The sequence below is a fragment of the Camelus dromedarius genome, chromosome 1 (assembly GCF_036321535.1).
Source record: "Camelus dromedarius isolate mCamDro1 chromosome 1, mCamDro1.pat, whole genome shotgun sequence".
Taxonomy (NCBI): domain Eukaryota; kingdom Metazoa; phylum Chordata; class Mammalia; order Artiodactyla; family Camelidae; genus Camelus; species Camelus dromedarius.
Genome location: NC_087436.1, coordinates 98779978 through 98801177, shown reverse-complemented (window position 1 = coordinate 98801177; position 21200 = coordinate 98779978).

Genomic DNA, 21200 nt, shown 5'->3' with positions numbered 1-21200 from the left:
GTGCTTTTATTGCCTTGGGGTGCTGGCAGTACCAATGAACTGTGACAGCAGTATTTCTTCAGAACCATCAAAAAGGCACTATAGGAAGTAGGCACACACACATAACATCATGATTTTTCTACATTAAATATATTTTTTCTCAGCACATACCCAATTAGATATGGCATGGTGATTAAGAAATTAAGTTTCTGTATGTCCTTGTATAATTTATTCTATGCCCTTTTGGCCCTTTAGCAAACAAGAAAACAACATGTGAAAATGATTGATAAGGCACTTTCAAGCACTCCATGGAACTTTTGGTAAATACAGAGAGTGCAGCAAAAACTGATTATCAATAATGGTAATTGGAGATCCATGCCTTATTTGCATACACTTCATGAAAATGTATATTATTCATGTCCTATGAAACTTGAAAAAGATCAATAATCAGAAATGGTAATATGTCCCACATTTAAGCTAAAATTTAAGTAGAATGGCCTAGATGACACAGTCAAATATAAAATCATATTTCAAATTTTGTAATTTTTTTCAATCACGGACTCTGAATGACATTTATATTAATAATAGCCTTTAATTTGTAGGTATCTCAATAAGCAGATCTCCCTTAAACAAAGTAAAGCCTTTTTTATAAATTTATTTGTAAGTGTCCATAAAATTATAAGTTGAGAGGTCCCCTTACCCTGCTATAATTGCTTTTTATAGTACATATGATAAATATAGCACATACTATTATTAATTTCAGATGACATAACATAATTTATGTCAGCATTTTAGGAAGGAGCAAATTGCCTATTATAAAATAATCACAATACAAATAAGTTGTATTATTAACAATAGATAATATATATAGTAAATTTCTGGCCACTTTATTATGTCAAGAAGATAAACAGTTACTAGTAGTTATTAAGCACATTTACGTGTTGGTAATTGTAACTGATGACTCAACATTACTAGCAGGTAGGTGCTATTACTATCACAATTTGTAGATAAAGAGATAACTTATCCAAAGTCACACTGTTAAATTCAAACCTCAGTTCCTTATGACAAGAAAGTCTGTGTAAAAACATCATGCTGCTCTAACCCTCAAAGCCACATCTTTTATAGCTTCTTTTTTTTCATATACAGTCTAATTAATATATCTCACATGGAATCTAAATAGTGAAAAGTTTAATTATGTATTTAAAGATTATTACTGGAGGAGATATTCCTTCAGAAGCTTGATTTTCCATAAATGATTGCAATTATAATTATGGGCAGTTTTAGTCCCTTTGCGTGCAGGAGGACACTAGTTATGTGATCTTAGGCCTAATTTATTTTTATTATGTTAATGTTGCACGTTAAAAGTTGTATGTATGTATAAATCTTAGTCACTGTATTGATAGGGCATTCCTGGAGTGAAAAAACAACATCTTATTAATTTTTCTTTATTTCTCACTAAAAGTCCAGCACCTAGCAGTTAACATTCAATAAATGGTTGAATTGAATTGTTAAATGGATGCAAATAGAGAATGCAGCAGGCACTGGCTTTCTGAAATTTCCAAATATGTATTCCCTATCTTATCCTTGTTGAATATTAATCTTGGGAAATTCTTACTGACAAAATAAACAAGTCAAATTGCCTCGGGCTACAGCTCCCCCTGGAAGACTCAATAATTATTAACATGTTAGTGCTCTGACAAGTCCTTTCATAAACTTGGTCCAGTCCAGTGTTTCCCACACCTAAATTAACAGTGGCACAAATCTATCCCCCACTCTGTGGGAAATACAATAAGTACTATGCAAAGATTTTCAGTGAAAGTGATTTTATATCTTAGTCATGTTTGTTTATCATCCTAACTTAAGTAATATAAGTGAAAAAATATTAGCTGAGTGACTGATGATTTGTCCTTCATGCTTCATCTTGGACAGCACTGTCATAATTTTGTTACAGGATTAGAAATTACTGGCTTAAAGTTTCCAAGAAGTGCCTTAATCATACCACCAGTGATGGTCAAGAATCTACTAATGTTAAATTGGAAAATACATTCATATTTGTATATATCAATTAAATAGTCAAAGGAAATCTACTAACTACTGTCTTAGAAATTTAAGCTGGTTTATTTTCTGCCTTACTTTAAGGATTCAGTAGAATGTGGGAAGTTGAAAAAATGTGAAAGTCTCTGATGTACCTTCATATTTGCTTTCGTTTGTTACTGTGGAATTAGCACAGGCTGGAGTATTTATTGATGAACAACATTGATAGAGAGATTTGCCACCTGTTTCCTGTATTGGGATCTGCAGCCCACATAGCCTTACTGAAGTGGCTTTACCACTAACGTTGATTTAGAAACAGTTGGTTTTGATATTAGAATTTTGCCAACATTGTGACTTTGTAAATGGTAGCATTTTTCTACCAGAGAATGTTTTCTTTTTTTTTTTAATTCACATAGTTTCACAATTGTTCAAAAATTATTAAAATACCCTAAGCATCTTTATGAGACATAAATGTATGAAAGGGAGCTATTGCACATTCATGGTTATCAAGAAAATTGGAAAGCAAGCAGCAGTGGTGATCACTATCCATTGTTTCCCGGTAGCAATATGTACAAGAAATATTACTGCAAGTGAAATTTTTCTTTTGCAGAATTTGCTCTGTTTTCATAAGCCTTTTAAAACCAGTCTCTGACACATAATGCCAATTGTAAAGAACACTTCTCTGGTGTGAACTTAGCATTCAAATCCTTACAAAGTCACTTGTTCTCAGGAAATGAGGTTGATAAAGCTGAACCAAAAAGGGAAGGTATTTATGGAATTGGTGATGTACTTTTCCTCATCTATGCATAAGTTCTCTTCCAATATTGTACATGGTCAAGGGTGCCAGCCTCTTCTGGTGGGTGTTAGCCTCTTCCATTGCATTGGTCAGAGAGAAGCTATGCATTTTCACTGGTATAAAACCTAAGTCCTTCACTTCTGGAGCTCACTGCAAATCACCTGATCTACCTAGTTAAGGTTATACTTCTGTAAAACATTAGCCATTTTCAGCTTCTAACTCTTCGGTGGATCTAAATTCCCTTAAACAATTCCACTACACAGAAGTGCTAACTTAATACCATCCTCTATCTCAAAGGCATTCATGTCAATCCTTTGCTAACTTTATGATCTGTGTATAAATTTTTAAAATATCTTTTACCTATATCTAAATTATAGGCATAGCCAACGTATTTCACCTAAAAATTATACTGTGACATAAATTTTTCATTACTGTTCTTTTAAGACATTGACAGATTTGATGAGCCACTATTTATCGGGTACTTAATTTTACCCAGATTTGGCTATGCACAGGTGTTCAGGTCACTGTGATAAAGACAGAACAGGGAAACAAAATTTAAATGGAAAGCTGATGTGCCATAATAAAAGTACAGAAAAATATGAAGAAGTTTTAAGTCTACACTGAGAATGAGGCAGAAATGGGACAAGGAAATTTTCCAAAAATGGCAATACTTTGGTACTGTTTTGAATGATAATTACTTTTTTTCAGGTGGGCAGGGTGGGCCTGTTACCGAATCCAAACTCGTTCTGCTGGCTGCACAACAGGCCAATAAATTGGGAGTCGAGGTGTTTGGGCAAGGAATAGCGACTTTATTCAGAAAGCTGGCAGATCGAGAGGATGGCAGACTAATGTCTTGGAGAATCATCCTCCTCCAGTCAGAATACAGGCTCCTTTTATACAAAAACAAAACAAAACAAAACAAAAACAAAAACAAACGGGGAAGGGGGGCAGTGGTTGGTTGCTGCAAACTTCTTGCTGCAGAAATTCTTTGCTCTTGCAGCCATCTGTGTGGATTGGGCCATGGTCTCCCTGTAAACCTCCAGCTAAACAAAGGTTATTCTCTATTTTGCAACTTGCCATCTCTACGTAAGTGCAGAAGTGCTAACATCCTTAAAGGTCAGAGCCACAAGAATAGGCTCTCCTGTATATTTCAGGCTAAAGGCAACATTGTTTTACAAAAGATACAGAGCTAGCAAGACTGAGCCTAGAAAACAGGGTACAGTGGTTAAAACTAAAGGAACAGATCCAATATGGAGTCAGATTTGTTCTCTATTACTAGCCAGGGTTTTCAGGAGGAGCCAACAGTCCAGGCTAGAAGAGACAAAGATAGTTAATAGCTGGATATTATTAGATCATAGTTTGTCAAAGAAGCAGAGGAAGACTAAGCTAGAGAGGTAAGCTGGGGCAAGAATATGGAGGAGTTTGAGATTTTTCACTTCGGGAAAACAGGAGTCATTGGCATGTTTTAATCAGTAGAGAACTTGGGAAAATATACCTTTATATAGGCCATTCTAAGAGTAATGAGCAAGTTACCTGGAATGAGTACAATGTATGTGACACTATACTGCTTAGATAGCTGAGCAAGAAGAGAAATTAAGTTAGCATCTCTCAGTCTCTAAATTTGAAACATCAGGTTTTGTTTTTAAAAAAGTACACTATTTTTTTTCCAACAGCAGATGAATGACAGCGCTCATCCCACATTCTCAATATGTGCGTGTGCTGTGTAGGTGATTCATGGTAAGAAGTGTTCCTAAAAATAGCTTCCATGCATTGAGCATAGCTGTGAGCTAGAATCTACTTATAAAGGCTTTTTTTGGGGTGAACTAATTTAACCCTGAAAAAAATACAGTGGATTATTTACTATGATTTTCTACATTTTACAGATGAGAAAACTGAGGCCTAGAGGTAGGTACTAAATAACCTGTTCAGATTCACAAGCTAGTAAGTAAATAAATATGGCAGGATTTTAATAGGTCAGACTCTTAACCACTATACATACTGTCCTTCAAATATTTTATTATATGAACAAATTTAGTTATAAATATAGACTTTGGCTTCTTACAAATTGTAGGAAATGGGATGTCCTTATCTACCTTCTCAAAATCAACTTGTTCAGTTTTTTATAGCTCAAATCAAGAGCTATCTCTTCTAGGAAGTTTCTTTGGCACTGTCTTCTAAAAATCACAATCTCTCCTTCTGCATTTGCAGCTTGCAGTGCATTTGTTTTAATTATGTGTATTCACTTGACTGTGTATTGCAATGATTATATTATTTATTAAATAGGCTTTTTGAGTGTCTCTTGTATATGTGTTACTGTGGTAGATTCTAGCTTCTCTGGAATAACTACAGTTATCACTTTTTATGCCATTGGAATGTAAGTCCTATATATTATTTTATATCCCTTTAAGGAAAAGTAAAGTATGCAGTAATAAATGGGTACATAATAAATTTTATTGAATAAATAAATTCATTCATTCCATTAGCCCAGTGGCCCAGTGAAGGAGGATGACCATGATTGTACTGACTTGTAATAGATGATGTTTCATGTCTTTACCAGACCTTTATCCATAGGAAAAAACAGCAGAGAACTGTAGCTACTGACTGTATCCACTTTCTTATAAAATATTGATTTGTTTCTTGATCCAATTTCTACTTTATCAGTAATGTCTTTATGCTTATATGACTTTCTTAGTTCCTTTTTCATATTATAATGAACAATGAGGTACTGTCTTACACTGCAATCATGTCCAACAGAATTTTTAAAGGAGGTTCAAACATATGTATTTGACCATCTATGACCATTGCATCAACATATTATCAGACTTATTTAAATGACAGGAATTTAACATAGAATTTTAGTAGGATTTGTCTCCTCGAGAAAGCTCACAGAGAAACAAGTACACATAGTTTGCCCTTTGTCTACATCCTCACTGGAAAACTTACCTGTGTGAGTTTTCTAATGTGTAAAATGATCACATTAACTTTGTTTATATACTTGACTTTTAAAGACTAACTGTCTGGAATAACAATCCCATGAAGAAATGAACTTATTTGACCTAAATATTTTCAGCAATAGGTGCATGAGTCTCATGAGTGTATATGAGGGGGTGAGGAAGAAAGGTGGGCAGTTTTAGGCTACTAGAAGTTGGTCCCAGCAGCATTAGAGATTAGGACTTGGAATAAATAAAAGAAGAATAAAAGTGCCAAATAATGTAAAGCCCCAGCTATGACAAATAACAGATATATTTGTATATACAACTTCATTATCTTCTAGTTAAAGAAGACTAGTTTAAGTCATAAAAATGTCAACTATATCTTTCTTTTTGGTGTGCTATGGCATAAGACAACTCTGAATGGCTTCTGGAATTTTATGGTGAAATTGGTCTAAGGAAAATAGGGAAGAAATAAAGTTTGATACATTAGGATAAAAATAATAGCCAGTGGTTTCATCACAAACAAAAAAGGGCGTGATACAAGTACACTAAAGTGATCATGACTATTCTTCATTTATTCATCATGAATTTTGAACAACTACCATATTATCAAATACTCTGATAAGTCTTGTGTCATATTAAAAAAATAAGACACAGTCATAGCAATCAGTGCTGCCACTAGAAGAGAGGTAATACAAATGACTAGGATTCAGAGCTGGAAGAAATAAATTTTAATCTTCCATTAAAATTTTAAGTCACAGGATATGAGACTTAGATGAGCATTTACTTGTATATCTTTCAGAAAATCTTCCTTGTGGGTTATTCAATCATCCATCATGCATTTTAAGCATCTATAATACTACTGAAAAATACAGTGATGAGTTTTGTTGACATATAAAAGTTATAAAAGTTTGAGGGAAGTAGTGAATTATTCACACTGGAGGAGATGTAAAAAATTCAAGAACTAGGACATTTCAGCTGAGCCTTGAAAGATGAGCTATAATTAAAGAGAAAAGAGGAAGGAGAAATTCTATGATAAGGGATCAATATGGAGAGAGGGACAGAGATTGTCTTGAAAGTTCATGCCCTGGTCAGTGTGATGAAATCAGAAGGTATATGGATGAAAGTAGCTATAGTAAATATTGAAAGGCAGTTTGGCCCCAAATCATAAGGAGGTTTCTATGACATGGAAATAATTTACAACTTTATTCTGTAGATAAGAGTCTAATAAGGTATTCTTGAAATCAGTGTCATATTAATTAAGTATTTGACTGAATAAATGATTTTCATAGAGCCATGGATATAACACACAATAATCACTTTTCTTTTGTAAATTAGGAGTTAAAAAGTATTAATTGCTATAGGAAAAGATGTTTAGGTAAATTGTATAGAAGTCAAAATACACTTTAGCAAAAACATGGAGGTAGATGGATCTTTCGTGGTTAGAGATTCCACAATTCTCTGCTCAAATAAAGAAATTCTGTAAATGAGAAAAATGCATACAAACATAGTTTTTTTTTTTTATTTTTTGTGGTATCCACCTCCTATTTAACTTTTTCCATATGCTTTGTTTACGTGGATTATAATCATCATTTCAACTAAATACCTTGGCATGAGATTTCCCTGTTGGCAATTATCATTCAGCTTATAATGCTATGAGATTGTTAAAGCAAGTCAGTCAAGATTTATTAAATGTCTCTTATTTGCAAATCACTTTGCTAAGCTATTTGATGAGTTAGTCAGAAGGAAAAATAGCCAAACCCTTACTTGAAGAAATTTAAATACAGTTATAAACATAAAAAGAAACCCAAAGTAGACAATTTCTTTAGTATTAATCTAGAGAGAACAGAGACAAGTATATACTTTTGAATATGTTTCAATATCCCTGAGGATCGCATAAGCCTAGAACTCATTTCATCATCATGAATGATGTAAGGCAAAGCGTCTAAACCTAGATTTGAGAGCCCACAAGCCTGGGTATCTCTTTCTCAGTCTCCAAATACCATGGTCCATTGGGTTTTTGAACAAAGCAAATAATGGTTCCATAGAGAACAACAATATGCATATGGTAGAGTCAGATAAGGATGATTTCAAGAAGAAAACAGTACGAGGACTAGCTTTCAGACCATAAGGGGACACACAATTTTGGGTGCAGTTAATTCATTGATTTTCAGCCGTATTTTCTCACTCAGAAGTTGAGGAGTTTGATTACGTGATGTCCCTGGCAAGAGTCTTCAGAGTCAAACTGGGGCATTAATACTCCTGTGAATATTTAAAATCTCCTTAGGAGATACACATGCATAATCTTAGGAAATTATTTTTTAGATATCCAACTTCCTACTTCAAAAATCCCTGTGGTCTCTTGGCTCTGCTTTCCAACATTTCTTTTTACCATGACCTGTCTGCTCTCACTTCACAAAATTAAGGCAGATGTTCCAACTTGAATCATGTTACAGAGCCATCCCAGCAATGGCAAAAGCCTCAAGGACTTAAGGACTGCTGAAAGTGTCTTGCATCTGATTGTGGGTCTAGTAAGAGCAAAGCAAGGTACATTTGCAGGGGTCAGTGCCTTATGTCACCTCTAAAATAAACTCTTAGTAACATTTCCCATCAAACTTACCTGGCATTCTATCATAGAAATTCATTCAGAAGAAGTGAGAAGAGGGGGAGTGTACAGCTTAGTGGCAGATCACATGCGTAGCATGCACAAGGTCCTGGGTTCAATCCCCAGTACTTCCATTAAGAAAGAAAGAAAGAAACCTAATTATTGCCCCCCCCCCCAAAAAAAACCTAAAAATAAATCAAAACAAAAAAGAAGTGAGAAGAATCGTGGAAACATGCATTAACAGTTTTTTAAGAAATAAAAAAAAAATCACAACAGATGTTTTCTGACATAAAGCTTGCTTTGGCTGATTGACCTTAAGAACTGGCTTTTCTGATTAGTTTACAGTGGTCATTATCTATAAAAAGAAAATCTGCAATTCTAAGATTTGATGAAAATGTTCTCAAGGCATATAAAAATATACCTTATGCTTTATGCAAATATCTCCAGTTGTGATAAAATATTTAGATTTCAATTCAAAATTTGCTCTGTTGCTAGTTTTCCCAGAATTATTTTGAGGGATACAGAAGCAAAAATGTTTGAACACTACATATCCAGTTCCTTCTAATATTAATGCAACTAATATTGTATTAGGCAGAGAGGGAGTGGACAAGAAAATATTAAAACCTTTTACCTTAAAAAAAGGAAATAGAAATGTAGTAAACATTTTGAACCCTAAGACTCTGCTTTATCGCCCCCAATGCATGTGATCCTTTTCAAGTTTAGGAAGCAGTGTGAAATGCCCATTTCTTGGGTATCTTTAAGTTTTATATATTTATATATATTTTTTACAAAAACATTAAAACTAGCATTTTGAGGTGAACATCCCAGCAAACACAGGGAGACAGTTGTAGTTCAGAAGGCAAGGCTAGCCCACTTGTGATTTATAATCAAGTTTATCAAGAATAATAATCAAACACCAGACAGAAGCCTTCCTTTGGAGAGAGGGAGAATGATTCAAAAAGTTTTTGCAAAACGAGACCAGACCGTTCTACCTGTTAAGACCCAATCTAAGTGAATCTTTCTATTTCTCCCTGAAATGAATCGACGATGGTCTTAGAGTGATGGAAACTTAGAGTAACAGTGATTATGAAGAATTTCTCTTGGAAAGATTTTGAACTATGCCACGCAGGCTGTGTTAATAATGAAGCTGTAGCTACTGAGGTGAACTCATCTAACTTACACAAGAGCCGTAATATAAACAGCCTACCAAGAGAGATACACAGACATGCAAATATTTGCAAGAGAATTTATTACATTCTCTATGGGAAAACAGATTAAAGTGGAAGAAAATGCACATAAGCCTTTTAACAGTGAAAAATATTAACTAAAAGACAAAGCTGTCAAAAACCATATTCCCAGAAAGTTGGAGGATGATTGCAGGTTCCCAGAGCTGCAAAGTGAATCAAATAAATTTCATTTTGTTATTTAGTTGCTGAGAATGAAGTCTTTCTAGATGAGCAGGAAATATTTCCTTCCCTTTGTAAATGTTACCTTCCTTTTATTTATTTGAAGCAGCTGTTGGAAAACAATGAAATTTGGAGCCTCGTTGAGGATAATAGATTTTATTAACCACAAATTTATTTGCATATACAAGCATACCAGACCCACAAGGGAAATTAGTTGAACTAGAAAAGCTTGAACAAAAGAAGTGTGTGTAGAAACCACACGGCCTTGAGATGGTTCATTTTCAGGTATGATACTCGGTTTTGTCATTTTGATCTTTCTTGCTAATATAATGATCCAATATAATTCTAAATTTTCAAGTTAGATGGATAATCTAACTGAGCTGGTTATTGCTCTCACTACTCTGAAGGACAGCCTTCTGCTTGTGGTGATCGGTTTGGCTACATTTTCTTAAATTCACATTTTCATGTAACATCTCACACTAAGACATGTCTGTACCAGTTTGATCATTCCGGGACAATAGACAATATTTCAATGCCTAAGTAAAACAGATTTAATTGCTAAACGAGATTTCAAGGAACTGAACTTCATTTTAATCACAAACAAGCTGCAAGGCAATTTTCAATTACAGCAAGCTTTTTATTTTTCTCCAGCTGTGTGTCCCTGCTGATTCCTGAAATTACATGTAAGTTGTCCCAGATTTTGAAGTGGTGTACCTACTGAGGTTTTTCTTTTGTCAGTTGATGAAGTATCTGTGATTAGAACCTAAATAAATTGGCATTTATAAGATGCATTACCCCACCCCATATATTTCAGGACATGATGATTGAGCATGAAGAAGGTCTGAGATATCCCCTAGTGACAGAAGTGTTCCTAATTAGGCTGCTGGTGTTGCAAGTACTCACCTCTTCTGCAGGAACATCAAAAGATAATGTAGGAACTGAGGCCTAGAAAAAGTAATCTATTGGGTATTAGACAATCAGGTCAATAATGTATTGTATTTTCAAAGTTCTACAACGTTTGAGCTTTTAGAGAAGTTTGCCATGTGAGACCCAGAGTTTATCAATTATTATTGTCTTACTACCAAGCCGGAGTGTGGGGGAAGTTGAAACAGATGTCCTTAATTTTGGAGCGTTGGAAAAATTCTAGCTTTTAAGAGAAATCAAGGTTAGCATCATTTAAAGATACAGAGGAACAATGCTAATAGAACACAGGAAAGAAAAAAAAGTTTCATTTCAGCTTGCAGAATTGACTTGTTTTCCTTACTAATCTAATCACTACTATTACTAATTACTATTTATTTTTTCTGTTGCTTTTTCTTTGTCCTTTTATTTATTCAATAATCACTCACCAAATATGTAATTGATAGTGATTATATGAAAAATTTTACTATTTTTGTGAAGTACTGATTTACACAAAGATATTTACAAAGACATAGGAGGATCACAATAAAAAGTGAGAAAGTCTAGGATATCCAGATAAGATAAAACATGACAAAGATTACGAGAAGGAAATAAAAATGATATTAGGTCACTCCAAATCAAATTTGTATAACTTTAACAGCAGATATGAGGGGGTAGATTATCCTAGGAATGAGGGAATAGTATAAAGGCACAAAAGAAAAAAGAAATCAGCAATTGGGTTTCAAGATTATAGGTAATAATTTGTGAATTCATCTTAGACTGGGAATGATAGGTCAATGTAAAATTATAAAAGACTATTTTCTTGGCAATGTAAGGTATCAGAAAGGCTTAACAAGAAGAGTGCATTAAAAAAACAAAAAGTTTTGAGAAAATTAATGAGATGCAGTATCTAGATATGTTGCAGGAGTTAGAAAGTGGGGGCCAAGAAAATCACTTGAGGGGAATTTTGCTAAAATTAGAGCTATTTAATGGCTGAGGTGGGCAGTTGACTCTCAGACTTACTGGCTGCTGTGGGTGTTGACTGTGAGACTTGAGGATAGGCATTGAAAATTGGAAAATGTGAAAAGAAATAGTGAACTGGAAATATATGTTGATGGGCTGGAAAACAATACAAATTAAACAAAATTAAACTTAAAAATCAGCTTAAATTTAAAAAAAAATCCAAAAATCTTAATTATTTTCTTTGTAATAAACTGTTTTAACTGAAAGTTTTGATTTGGGAATTAAATTAAAAAAAAATACAAACATTTACATAAGTTATAAATCTGGAGATGCAGAAACCAGTAACTATTTTTCCCATAACCTAACTTTCTTTGTCAAGTTTCTCTACTCATTAACACACCAGCAACAATGAGGACTTAAGAGCTACCTATAAGAACACTAATAGTGTGAAGATTTACACCTTCTAAAGGGGATTCCTTAACGCTGATGTCAGCTCAGCTAACTGTAGAAATGTTAGACATGTCTGTGAATTTTAATTTATAGCAAATTTTCTGGTCTTCAAGATGACCACCAGTCCTGTTGCACAATTGCTGTGTTATATAACTTTATTCTAATTTCCATATAACTCTGTATCACATGTATGTGTGGGTATGTGCGCACATAAAATCCAAGGAGGATGATACCTGACAAGAGTGACTAAAGAAAGGTAGGAAATCACTCACCACTTGGCACACAGTTGAATATTTCTGCTTAGCAGAATATCTATAACCAAATATCTTTTTTCCTTATAGTTCTAGCTAGTTCCTCATTGCCTTCCTAGACCTTTTCAAGTAATCTCAATTATTATGAATGAATTCAGCTCACAGGGAAATTGAAATTGAATATAACACCTAATAATTATTATAAATAATTTTAATAATACTTTGATTTATAATAAAATAATAATTTAATTTACAATATAAGATAAATTGTGAATTATAAAATAGTGCTCATGGATATTTTATTTTAAAAATATTGCCCTTTGACATTACATGTCATTTCCTTATTTTGTGCTAAACATCACTAAATACTTAATACATATTCCTATTTCCCCTGTTTAAAAAATATTCAGCTGAGTAAATTTGAAGATCTAATTGATTTTATTCAACAATCCATGAACCAGGCAGTATCCCATCTAGTAAACAGAAAAGTTCCGGAAGGCACTCTAAAAAATGGAAAGAGTTTTACAAAGGAGCTGGACAAGGAAGTTATTAGCAAAAGAAAAGGAAAGATTGTGGAGCCTAAGTCACCTGCCCTCAGGGGAAAAGGCAGGAGGGTTTATCATGCAGATTACCTCACTAGGGCTGACCAGGAATATCCAGACTGATTGATTTGAAATTTTACTCCTGGGCAATTAGGTTCAATATTAAGTCTTGGTGAGGCTTAGCACGAATGGCTCCATTTTGGGCTGCTTGTTTCTCTTTTAACACCCCAGATTGAAAAACCAATAAAAAATGTTTATACCGTAATAGAATAAATATATTTCAACTAGGGTGCAGAGATTTTTATTAAAAATGTTTTCTTCCCTCATTATTTTCTACTTTCTGTGAACCTATCAATTAGGTATTTTACATTTGTGTAATATATATAGAAAAGTCAGTCTTTCTGTATCTGTAGTAAATATAAGAAATTAATCCCACAAGAAATAGCTTTATCTTGAAATGAATATCAATTTACCATATTTTGAAGTTCATATTTCACTGACAGATTTATTCTGTTAGTGAATATGTAATAGGGAAGAATAACTCTGACTCTGTATTAGATCTGTTTCATTTACTTTAACCCTTGTACTCTATCGCTTGTTAATCACTAAAGGGTTGTTGCCTGTGAACTTAAATGGCCCATCTCTGGGAACCCTGCCTCCCAGGGAATGAGCGTTCAGCTCAGGAGAAACAACCTGACCAGGCCCACCTGTGAATGACTGCAGGAAGGAAGAAATTAACACATCCCCTAGGGAGGCTGACCAGAAAAGGAAATGCTTGACTTTACTCCCTCCTCTTTTAGTATAAAAGAAGCCTGAATTTTAACTCAGGTAAGATGGTTCTTTGGAATGCTAGTCCACAATCTTCTTGGTCTACTGGCTTTTTGAATAAAGTCACTGTTCCTTGCCCCAGTGATTCATCTCTTGATTTATTGGCCTGTTGTGCAGCGAGCATTATGAGCTTGGACTTGGTAACAAACATTTTAATACTGTATTTTAATAACTAATTCTAGTTATAAATTCCTGTATAGTATTTATTTTTGGCATTAAAAAACTTTCTTATAGGAGAAAGGGTGAAAAATTAAGAACCTAAATTGTAAATTAACTTTCATTAGGTGATAGTGCTTTGTATGTATTAGATTTTTAGGTATTTAATTTCCATTATTCCTACCAGAGGAGTAAAAGTTAAAAAAAAAAATAACCTATGATATGATAATGAAGATATTATTATAGTGGGCTTTAATTTTCAATAAGCAAATACAAATAATTTTATAGTGTTTTGAATACAGTTCTCTTATATCAGTCAGTTTCTGCGGTTGTATATATGTAAGAAAAACTAACCCTGGTTAGCTTAAGAAGAGAATGAATTTATTGGAAAGATAATAGATAGTTTAAAAATTCACAGGCTTGAAAAACAGGGACTAAGGGGAAGTTGGCTGCAGTAAAACAAACAGGAGGTCAAGTCATAGTAAGGCCTCTGTATACAGCTCAGTTACCAATAATTATTCTCCAATTCATTTTAAATAAGATCCTTCTACAGTGAGATTTCTCTGTTGTTCCTGCATATTGTAACTATGGCCTCAACAGTCATAGCACCTACCAGAGCCTCTTACTGGTCAGGAATAGAACATAGGCCTGTGACCAAGCTAAGCAGGGAGAGGAAACATCTACCATCTTTCATCTGAAATATTTAGTCTAGGAAGAATACTAAATCTGAAAAGTTATGCCTCGGTGGTATACTGGAATGAGAGATAATGAGACACTGATGTGTGCAAAGATGAGTATAATTTAGGTAAAAAGAAAAGGAATGTTACTTCAGCTAACTGGAGCACTGGTTATTAAAAGGATATGAAAAGACTTCTGGTTTCAGCTCCACCATGTGAATAGTTTAGTAATCATTACTCCCATCTTTACAACAAATACAAGCTGAACAAACTCAAGATCAGTGACTTTCTTTGAGCTTACAAAATGCCATCTCAACATCTGTAAAGATAAGTGAATCCAGAAGGTCACAAATGAGACCTGCTCACCAGGAGAAGCTGCTAATCTCATAAACAGGTAGGAAAAATTAAATGATAATTTTAATGAATTGCTTTGGGTGTAGCCAAGGAAAGAATAAATGAGCCTAAAGATACATCAGTAGTAACTCCCCAAACTGAAATGAGGAGAGACAAAAATGAAAATTAACAACAAAACAAAACATCCAGGAACAATGGAACAATTTCAGATGGTGTAACAAACATGTAAGAAGTGCTAGTAATCTTTTAAACACTGCATTCCTTATTGCTTTAGTGAATGGAATGCCCTCTGGGTCTTCCCGTCAAAAAGAATAGGCAGATGGGTTTTATTAGTGTATTTATTCTAATATCCTCACTTTTCTGAACCTTATTATTCTTCCTTCTACCATCTGCCTTGCATTTTTGTTTTATCAGTTTTACTATGGAATATTGCTTCTCCAAGCTTCCAAAAGTCATTCTAGCATCATTTTAGCACATCTCCCAGAATCCTCACTGAGGTGTTAAATCCTGTGTTCTGAGAAAGCGCAGCCGTATCAAAGAACTTATCCAATTTTCTGTTGCTTCCCAGTATCCTCAGGGTCCAACCACAAATGTGGTTCTGTGGCTCTTGCCAGAACATTTCGGCTTAAAGACCTGCAGCTTCTTCAGCATATAGTCTCTTTTTTTCTTTTACCAGATGGAGCACTTGCTTATCCAGATTCTGTTGTGTTTTGACCCCAGTTCCTCCTCTAGTGGCCAGGAAGGCAGGTGGGAATGGGGTAGGGCATGTTTTATTCTATAATAGGGACTCTGTACTGTCTTTAAATAAGGAAGGGCTGACATGGAGGAGATGGCCACTTCAGTAAACCCAAAGTATTTCCGGGAATCGAAGGATTCATGATTTTTCAGTGCATCAATCCCCATGTCCCTAATCCAACTCATACAGTGTCCATTTTCTCTGTAAAACACCTAATCTTGGCATAACAGATTTTCTGGAGTTGAGAATTTAACTTTTGACACTCTGATACCCTCTTAATGAAATCCTGTGACTGCTTCTCATTTTCCTTCTGGCCTCTTGTTGAAGGAGAGGATTATCTCTTTATACGCTACCCGTTTGTTAATCCCTCTGGTTTTCACATTTTGCCATACACTGGTGATTATTTACCTTCAGCCTTTTATTGTCTTTAACGAATCTATCAACCTCAGCCAGATTATTACACAGTCCTTATAATCACTGATTCTTTTGTGCCTCTCAATGTCCTGAGATACCACACCTGACAATTCATATGCTTACACTGGCATCTCAACCTAGTTCAACCCCAGTCACAATTTAATGTTTTACCATAACAGTATACCCGGAGCGATCCATCCATGAAAGGGCCCCTTTGCCCGCCTACTACAAAATCCCATTTTATAACTTGCTTTCCAAATCACTCAAAACACCAACTATCTTAGTTTGAGTTTCTCAGGAAACAGATTCAGATAGAGATTTGCATACAATAAGTTTATTTGGCGATACCCTTGGGAACAACATCTCTTAAGAGTGAAGGAAGCAGATGGTAGGATACGCTGAACTGTGGTACTTTTGCAACAGAGGCTTGTGCCAGTCCTACAGGTAGCTGTGGAGCAGGGATGACCTTTCAGAATTAGAGCCTAATGAAGGCAAGAAGCCAGGTCTTACACAGTATACCCTGCTGACCAGTTACTGTGTGAGGCAGGTATTCATAATGTTAATGGCCAAAGACACAGCACTCTTAAGTTTATTCTCCATTATTATAATTCTCCATTTTTCTTCAATCTAGACAATTAAAAAAAAAAAAAGAAAAGAAAATCAAACCCTGGTTTGTAGTGTTTGCAGAGTTCTGTGGTATATATATTCCTACCATAGCTGATTTGAAACTTTGATATAAGGGGCCCACCACAGAGTTGGAAAGAGATGTGTAGTAACATGCAGTTCCAGAAATGCAAGAGATGTAACTATAATAGCATAAGTTAGAGGAAAATGTAGTAAAATGACTGGGACATGATGACTTTTGTGTATTTAAAACACTTTAAAATGTAATTTACTTAACTGTAACTATGTAATTTAATTTTTAAACATAACTGTCTGAAAACTATCTCACAAATTTTCTGAATATTTACAAATTGGCTCTGGCGAGCTACTTACTACAAGCTGGCTTGATCAAACTACTGCCTCCCATCATTAGACTCAGTGAATATATGACCCATATTAAACTTAAATGCATCAATATTAACTTGCCCTTTCATCATTTGGCCACTTGTGTTGGAAAACTAACAAACCCTAAACCCATACTAAAAGCATTTCTTGTATTCCTCCATGTAACTGAGTTCCTAAGAGTTTTTCCTCTAGAACAGAGGTGCCCAGAAGGGAGTCTGGTGTGAACACTAAGACTTTTGTCAAAAAATTGTATGTTTCATTGCTTATTCGTCCTATTTCAGGGGGACACTGATGATTAGTTTAAATTTTTAACTTTATACTCTCTCTACTTACATCTTAGCAGTAGAGGAGTACACTTGCAGCCTGTGGGTCAGAGAAGAAGGCACCAGGGATGTGGCCTGGGAACTGGGCGTGAACAACACGTGTTAGTCCTCTTGCCCAATCTCTCTGACACTATGACTTCATGTTAACTAAGCAACTGTCAAGAATTATAGAAAGCATGTTACATGCATTATCACAATGAATGTTATTATTATCCACATTTATTTATAAAGAAATAGAGGCACAAAAGTGTTAAGCAGATTGTTCAAAGACACACAGTTCTTGTTGAACAGTGGAGCCAAGATTAAGCCCAAGTTCTATAAATTCAGAAGCTTACCAATTTCATCTATTAATTACTCTAATTAAACATATCATTTGTATAAGTCTTAATCATGAAAATAAGTGTATTTTTAAAAATTTATGTTGCATAATTACCAACAGCATCAAGTTCAGTGTTATGCTTTAAATAGAAGCCATTATTAGCACATTACAGCTGCCTTAACATATGGTTTGTAAAAAATTGTAGAAAATATAGTGATCATTTGTGCTTTAAGTATTTACAGATAAGGCAAACAGAATAAGTATCATTTCTACATCTGTTATCACAGGAACCAAAGAAAAACACCGAAGTTAGGACTAGTAAGCTATTTACTAACCAATGTCTGGGACATTTCAAACAGGTAGCTTAAATAAATTCTAGTTGATTCAGTAGCTCAGGCAATGTTCTTGAAAAGTTCGATCAATATCATTGCTGATTTGCTCAATTGTATAAATTGTAGTGATCAATCTTGTTTTAAAAAATGTTTTGGAGCTGGTAAAAAAGAGGGGTATACAGTTTATGAAGATGAATAATACAGACAACACTTCTCTAATAAGGAATTGCTAAGAATTAATTTTGCCCTTGATAGTGTATTTGTGGACATATTTTCAGGTACTCATAGAAATGTAAACTTTAATTTCAAAAGCAATGTATTTTCCTTTAGCACATAAAGCACTACAACATTTCACCATGGTGACTGATCAATGTGGTGATGACTTTTGAAACAAGTGAGTAAATAAATGAAATTTAAATCACACCCTCAGGGAAAAAAATTACCACAAGTTCAACTTTCCAAAAACTCTGTTGAAGATAATTAGATGTAAGTGAATATAGAATGTTAAATAGCACAGACATATTTTTAAAAAGAATACTAATATATTATTTTATTCTTTGTTCTATCTATCATCTATCACATAGTGCTATCAATTTATCAAATGCAAATACATGTCATCAACAGTTATTATTACATCAAATACATAAGCAAATGTCTGTATTATATATATATTTTTATGTGTACTTTCATATACATGTTCACATATCCATTTTTGAAGTAATTATTCATACTTATTAAAAACAGATTTATGTGAGTATTGTAAGATGAATTACCCTCTGAGTTCTTGTTAAGCCAATGGCCCCCTTTTGAGTCAAGTGCCCAGACACAGTTCTGTGTATGTGGGTTGCCATGCCTTGGGTCTGATGACCAGAAGGATTTCCTCAGAGCTGATTGTACTACAGATTGTTGCCTGACTAAAAGTTATGCTAAATGTAAGGGAGGCCAGTGGCTTTATGAGGAAGACTGATTTAGAAACCCTGTTAACCTACCCAATCAAACTTTTTTTTGAGAATTGGTTAATATGAGATATACAAGGGATTTTTGCAGGCAGTTGAGTGGAGTAAAATCCAAGTGCTATATACAGAAAGATCCATTTCACAGTAAAAATTAAGAATAAAGAGAAGTGTTAGGGTAAAAGTAAGACAGAAAAAAAGAAAGTTGGAACATGAGAAACAGATGCAGTAGACACCGCAGCGATGTGTAAGACTTGAGTCATGCATTATTTTGGTGCTACTCAACCTGATATAGTTTCATCAGTGACATTTCACTTGACCTTGGGGCTTTCATTTTATTTGTTGAAGCATTTTCTTCATTTCCTTTCTTTTATGCACAGTTTTACAGTTAAAAGCTCACACCAGTAGAGGTAAGCTAACCATTATTACTGTTGCTTGATATCTGAGTCAAAGTATTTCAATGTGAATGTATGTACATAAAAATGCATATGTATGTATATATGTGTACAAAATTTATTAAGCAATTTACATCTTTCATCCTAAAATGATTATACAGCACATATCTTACATTCCTTGTTCTTTCTGTGTCTCGGGAGAACTTCAAAAGCTTTTGTGAGAAGTTACAGAGGCATCAATATTTTAGATGTTTCCAAAGGAAGTGGCAGGCAATTACAGGTTTCTCATTGCCGGATAGTTATATTCACAGAAAAAATATGTGGAACTTTATATCCATCATCCATCCCATACATCTCTTAGAACTAGCTGAAATTTTAGGTCTGTTTTTATTGGAGAAAGGAACAACATGAAGAGTCATTACAAGGGAACGTTATTGAACTTCATCTCTTCTTCATGGCAAGGAAGAAGAACAGCTCTTTTATGAGTGAAGCAAAAAGCAATATGAAAGCAGAGAGCAGAATGAAGCTTAGCAGTGTAAACTGGCCCAGGGAATTCAGAGACTTATTAATACTCCGAAGAGTCTGCAGGAGGTGTAGCATTCTGCTTGTGTTCTAACTTACCCACAAGCTTATGGTTTAGGCACACTCCTTTCTGGACTCATAGGAGCAGCACAATTTTGCTGTTACATCAAGAGACATCATGGGGAAGTGCTCCAAGAACAATGTATGAAGCTTAGCGTTTGCAAAGTTTTGTGTTTATGTCATCAGAAGCCATTTATGTCAATCTTCTCAGTGTTTCATTGAGAAACATGAGGCCCAGAACCATTAAGTAATTAGCTCAAGGTCACGAAGGTAGCTATTATCAGATCCAGGACAGCATGATTTTTAAAATTCTTATTTCAATTTTTATTCTACTTCCTATGTTTTCCCCACCATTGCATAGATCCAACAATTTCTGCCTGATGGTACAAATCTTCAACTGATGTTCACAAGGTTTGTGTTTGTACTTGACTTAAAATCTGGCCTACTGAGAGATTTACTGCATTGTAGAAAACTGAGATTCAAGGAGTTTAAATAAATCACCCTTAGTAACAGAGCTTAACAAGGTGGAAAATTGAAGTGTGTATCTATCTGATTCTTGAGAACAACTTCAGTTTATACTCAGTTTCTGCTTAGTCTACATTTTTGTGCACAATCCAATTTCACTAGTTAAGACTCTAAAGATTGCCTTCTTAGTGGGTTGACCATTACTCCTTATTCTGAATGTTTCTGCCTTTGGTATTCTTTCATTCTTTGAGTTCGGGGCTAGTTTAGAGCAATAGAACAATGGAAAACCTCTGCCAGGAATTCTTACCAGTGTGCAGCTTTAGCATTTCTCAGTGTGATTTTTCCTTTTGTTATTTATATCATGGATCTTGTATATCAATATTGTTGGAGAGGCTGTAGATGTTTATATGTATTTAATGGTATGTCTTCCGAGGAATAAATATAGAGTTTAGAATATAAATTTACACGATTTGCTGGAGAAGTAATAACTTCATGTGCTCCAAGGCATAAATCCCCCAAAACAACTGAAGAACTAAAATTGTGACAAAAAGGAGAAAAATTCTTTTTAGAGTTTACAGTATTGCTTCTCCCTATCTGCAAAAATAAATACCTGAATAAATAGACAAATAAATAAAAACAACCAATCAAGGAAAATATGGCAAAGCCAGTTTCAATTATTTTATTTGGTCACTCATTCATTCAATGAATATTTTCTGAGCTCCAATAGATGAAGAACACTAGGTTGAATGGTGTAGAATATCGGAGGCCTTGGTTTTCTGTGTAACTCACTTAAGAGGTT